We start from the raw sequence: 6,121 nt of genomic DNA, 5'->3' as shown, positions 1-6,121 counted from the left end.
CGTTTGTTTTTCGAGTAGGTTGTTTTTTTACCCTCTTGGAGGAAAGTGGTTGCAGGACAGTGGGAAAAAAAAAAAAAAAAATGGTTGGAGCAACCGAAAACGGAAGTAGTAGGTTGTTTTTTCCACTCTCCCAATTTTCATTTGCCTGTAACTTTTAGTTTCTCCTTCGTGATTTTGGGGTAACCTTGAGACACTTGGTGGAGAATGAAAAAAACAACCTTGCAACCACTTTGGAGAAGGAAGATCATCTTCAACCTCATGCATTGAGTTCATGGAAGGATTTTAATGGGTAAGAAGATCATCTTCAAGTGAAGCTTTGGGGTCGCCTAAACCACCCTGGATCACCGATTATTGCCTCCAAGTGTGGCGATTTTCAGGTTCGGCAAAACTAGGTGGAGAAAATAACATCTTTCTCCTTTTATGTTAGTCCAATTGATGAGATAAATGAGTTGAAAGTTTTATTCAGATTGTGTGTATAGGCAAACGATTTGGAAGAGGTCAGCTTCTTTTAATTAACTGACCTGCGTAAGGGCTTTCCGCAAAATTGCCTATGAAATCCCTCCTGGAATATATTGCTTGTAAATCTCAAATTCATAATTATTGGAAGACCACAATAACCTTACATAGCTTTTGAAGTTAACCCATCCAATCATTCTTTTTTCACGTTTTCCAAAGGCACCTTTTTTCACCTTTTCACCTTTTGAAGTTAACCCACCCAACGAAACCATCTTCTTCAACCTCTTCTTTTTTCAAACATATGAAAAAACTTCCATTAAACCACTTCTCATAGTCCCATAAACACTTTTTATTCTTCCATTTGAGCTTCTTCAATCACTTCTCTTCTCAAACCAATAGTATAAAAACCTTGTAACCTTGTAAAACCTCTTCTCAAAGGCTTGTAAAACCATGGTTTTGGCAAGCTCTCCTCAAAGCTATAGTTTAAAAACCTCTTCTTCAATCTCTTCTCTTCTCAATGCCAAACCTTGTATTTAAAAACCTGGAATTCTTGCGAGCTATCTATGATTCCATTTCGCATCAAATTTAAGGTATTCCCTCCCTCTTAACTTTGTTTTTTGAAAATAGAGGTTCACAGTGATAAATAGTGGTTCAGAGTGCTAATTAGTGTTAAATAGAGGTTCTGTACTGTTAAAACAATGATTCGGAGTGGCAAACAGTGGTTCCGATTAACTAAATAGTTTTTCTTAGTGTTCAAATAGTGGTTCTTAGTGTTTAAATAGTGGTTTGGAGAGATAAATATGGGTTCTTTACTATTAAAACAGTGGTTTGGAGTTATAAATACTAGTTCTTAGTGTTTAAATAGTAGTTCAGAGTGGTATTTAGTGGTTCTTAGTGTTAAATAGTGATTCTTAGTGTTAAATAGTGGTTCTTAGTGGTATTTAATGGTTCTTAGTGTTAAATAGTGGTTCAGAGTGGTATTTAGTGGTTCTTAGTGTTAAATAGTGGTTTGTTATTTATTGGTTCGGAGACCTAAATAGTGGTTCTGTAAATTTGAACTAGTGGCTAATAGTGCTAATATTGGTTCTGTAGTGTTAAATAGTGGTTCTTAGTGATAAATAGTGGTTCTTAGTGTTTAAATAGTGTTTCAGAGTGGTATTTAGTGGTTCTTAGTGTTAGATAGTGGGTACGAGTGATAAATATGGGTTCTTTACTGTTTAGTAGTGCTTCTAATTAACTAAATAGTGGTTGAAACAGTTAAAATAGTGGTTTATAGTACTTAATACCCAATCCGTAGTGTTTAAATATTTGTTTGGAGTGATAAATATGGGTTCTTTAGTGTTGATACAGTCGTTTGGATTGATAAATAGTGCTTCTTAGTGTATAGATAGTGGTTCGGAGTGGTAAATAGTTCTTCTTAGTGTTAAATAGTGGTTGGGATTGTTAGATAGTGGTTATAATTAATTAAATAGTGGTTTTAAGTGTTAAAAAAGTTGTTTTCAGTGGTAAATATGGTTGTCAGTGGTTTTTAGTGATAAAATAGTGTTTGGGATTGCTAATTAGTGGTTCTAAGTAACTAAATACTGCTTATTATTGTTAAAATATTGATTCTTTCATTCCTATCATATCCTTACAGGGTTGTGAATATGGTAGAGCGAAGGGCTTTCTTTGTTGATGGATGCTTGAAGGATGCAATATCCTTCGAATACATTGGCGGGAAAATGATGCCTCTAATAGTGAATCGAAAAATTAAATTCTTAGAATTGGAGACCCTAATTCACAACAAAATTGGGACTATAGGAGCTGAAGTTGCATTGTCAATAAAATATCGATATATCATAGATCCATTTCAAATATTCTATATGATGTTGGAAATGATGACGACCTTGAGCTGGTCATGATACTTTTTGACAATAATGTGATCAATTCTCTGGGCCTCTATATAACTAAAGAGTATAGAGTTGGAGGAAGTAATTATGTGGCCGGTTGCACCGGCTTTGGCCCCCTGATCAATTCTATCTCTACACTCCCTCCGAATTTATCTGTTCCATCGGAAGGTCCCCTGATTGAGGGAAGAGATGGCGATGGACTTAGCACCCATTATTCTAATTACCATTGTTTGAAGTGGACTTGAATGAAGTTCCAAATATTTTCCAAAGCAGAATTGTGTCGTTTTCCAGTCAACCTACATCGGGTTTGCACTCCAATAATTCTGTCCCAGCACATTATGCATCACCTATTCCATCCGTTGTTGCTCCCAAAGAGCGAAAAAGGCATAGGTATTTTTGTAGAGGAGTTGGTATGGGGATTTCTTATCATCCTATTATGATATTGTGAATCCATTTTTATCTCTAAAATTCATCAACCCGTGCAAAAAAAAATCCATTTTTTGGGGGTTGTGTTGTCCATCCATCAAACGACACCAACAAAATACTAAACGCCTAATACCAACGAAAGAGTATTTTAAACACCACAGAACAGTTTAAACCAAAATAAGATAAGTACATGCCAACTACTACAAAGATGCCAAAAAAAGAACATGCGAATGATAACATCTAAACCCCATAGATCCAAAAAAGAACTGAAGATGTCCCATCTACTCCTCATCCTCCTCGTCAGGCTCACTATACTGCAGTATAAAATCGTCGAGTCTTGTCTTCACGGCGGCGATAGCTTCATCCTGTTGTGTCATGTGCCTGCAGAAAAACACAATATCATAAAAACATATACACTACAACTCTAAATTGATGGAATCAAATTGACAGATTAACAATGCTTTTAGCCAACCATTATGTGAGGAGATGCTACAAGGTCCGTAGAAGTAATCTACAAAAAAACCATTGTAAAATACTCAAATATGTCAAATTATGGACGACAACATTCAATAACAGAGTATAAAAAAAAGCCCAATCAACTGGAAAGGTAGATGGAATCCAATCCAATGAATCCAATCCACTGGTAAGGTAGATAGAATCCAATCCAAGGAATCCAATCCAATGAATCCAACCCACAGGTAAAGTAGATGGAATCCGACCCAATTAATCCAATCCAATTGAAAGGTAGATTAAATCCAATCCAATGAATCCAATCCACTGGCAAGGTAGATGGAATCGAACTATTGAACGACTATTACAACTATAGAGGAACTGGTAAGGTAGATGGAATCCAATGGAAAGGTAGATGGAATCCAATCCACAGGTAAAGTAGATGGAATCCAACCCAATTAATCCAATCCAATTGAAAGGTAGATGGAATCCAATCCACTGGTTAGGTAGATGGAATCAAACTATTGAACGACTATTACAACTATAGAGGCCATTGAACCACCAATGAACCACTATAGAGTTCATTGAACCACAATTGAACCACTATCGAACTATTATAGAGGCGATTGAACAACTATTGAACCAGTACTGAACCAATATTACAACTATAGAGGCCATTGAACCACCTTTGAACCACTATTCAACCACTATTACAACTATAGAGACCTTGAACCAATCCAATCCACTGGTAAGGTAGAATCCAACTATTGAACCACTATTGAACTATAGAGTTCATTGAACCACAATTGAACCACTACTGAACTACTATGGAGGCCACTGAACAACTATTGAACCAGTACTGAACCAATATTACAACTATAGAGGCCATTGAACCATTACTGAACCACTTTTGAACCACTATTACAACTATAGGGACTTTGAACCAACATTGAACCACTACTGGGCCACTATTACAACTATAGAGCCCATTGAACCACCATTGAACCAGTACTGAACCAATATTACAACTATAGAGGCCATTAACCACTACTCAACCAATATTACAACTATAGAGGCCATTGAACCACAATTGAACTAGTATTGAACCACTATTGAACAACTATTGCAACTATAGAGGGCATTCAACAGCTACTTGTAGACACCCCATTTTGACCGAACCCCAAATCTTCATTTTAAATAAAATTTCCCTTAAAGCAGTGAGTTAGTGTTCCAAATTTGTTTTTATAGTGTTTTAAGAGTCAATGGTGGTCCTCATATTTTTTTATCTTGGTCATCCCCTGTTGAATGAAAATAGCCATAAAATATGCATAGAGGGGCTGTCCAGATGATATTTGGGGGAGGATAAGTATGTCATTCTATTGATAAAAAGGGGTAAAAGAGGGTGAATTATCTGCATCAGGGGTTGTCCATAAAAGAAAAGAAAAGAGGGAGATAAAATATCATTTTCATATAACTGGGGGGGGGGGGCTATCCAGTTGAGATGGAGGGTTAAAAAAATTTCATATAAACTATTGTTATAAGACGATAAAGGGGGGGTACATAATCCCGTCCGAGGCTAAACCCATTCGCGCGCTCATCACTTCTTGGCGCGCCCATCAAATGGGTAGTGCCAATATCAGTTACCATTTGCGTACAACAACAAAAAATTAGAGGGGGTTTTTCTCATTTTTGCAGAAATAGAGATAGCAGAGAGAGAGTGAAAAAGAGAAAAAAAGGGAAAAATTAGGGTTTCTTTGCAAACGCGATTTTTCGATCATCTTCCCTAAAGTTCCGGCCATGTTCCGGTGAAATTTTAGTCATATCCTCCTTCTTGCTTGCTGAGTTTTAATTTTTTTTTAGATCAAAGATCTTCTTCTCAGGCAGTTCTTTGTCGGAATTTCATTTTCCGATCAACTTTTGTGGCTGATTTTCTAATATCTGTTGCATTCCTTTTCGGATCTAATTGTTTTTAAAACCCTAACTCGAAGATCTTTAAAGACGTTAGATCTGTTTTGATAAACCCTAGCTCAAAAATCCTCAAAATTCTAAATGGAAGGAACAGATGAATGACCACTTTAATGTCTTTAATTGTTTTCTGTAATTGAATATACGTAGAAGAAAAAGTTCATTATTTTCTTACATGTTCAAGATTTGGGTGTGTCAATATATAGCTATGCATGATTTGGGCGACTCAAAAGGCTTCTGCTTATTACGATATGCAACATAAGGTTCGGAGTCGACTTTAGAGTCGATTTTAAGCAAAACAGTAGTTTCAAAGTCGACTCAGGTTCATTTTCTTTTGAGGTCGACTCTTGAGGCGCCTTGCAACGTTTATGTTCAATTTTTAAAGAAAATAGAAGTTTTGAAGTCAAAGCTTGAGTCGACTCTCGGTTGTTATTTTTTTAACAACAATTTACACCCATAAACTACTATTGTTAGAGTTGGAACCACTATTTATACCCTCTAAACCACTATTTACACTTAGGAAAGACTATGTAAAAACATGAACCACTATTCCAACACTATAAACTACTATTCCAACACTCCTGAACCACTATTCAAGTAGGTGAAATTCAATCCAATGAACCAATTTAAACTAGATGGAATCGAATCCAATGAATCACTTTTTACAACCATAAACTACTATTTATATTGTTTTAACCACTACGTACACCCATTAACCACTGATGGTAGAGTTGGAACCACTATTTATACCCTCTGAATCAGTATTTACACTTAGGAAACATTATATAAATACATGAATCACTATTCAAACATTATGAACAACTATTCCAACACTCCTAAACCACTATTCAAGTAAATGGAATCCAATCCAATGAACCAATTTAAACTAGATGGAATCAGATCCAATGAATCACTTTTTACAACCCTGAACTATT

This window comes from Tasmannia lanceolata, unplaced genomic scaffold (genome assembly GCF_043159265.1).
Source record: "Tasmannia lanceolata isolate RefF3 unplaced genomic scaffold, GAP_Taslan_0.1 ptg000005l, whole genome shotgun sequence".
NCBI classification, from domain to species: Eukaryota; Viridiplantae; Streptophyta; class Magnoliopsida; order Canellales; family Winteraceae; genus Tasmannia; species Tasmannia lanceolata.
This window is presented reverse-complemented; position numbering follows the sequence as displayed.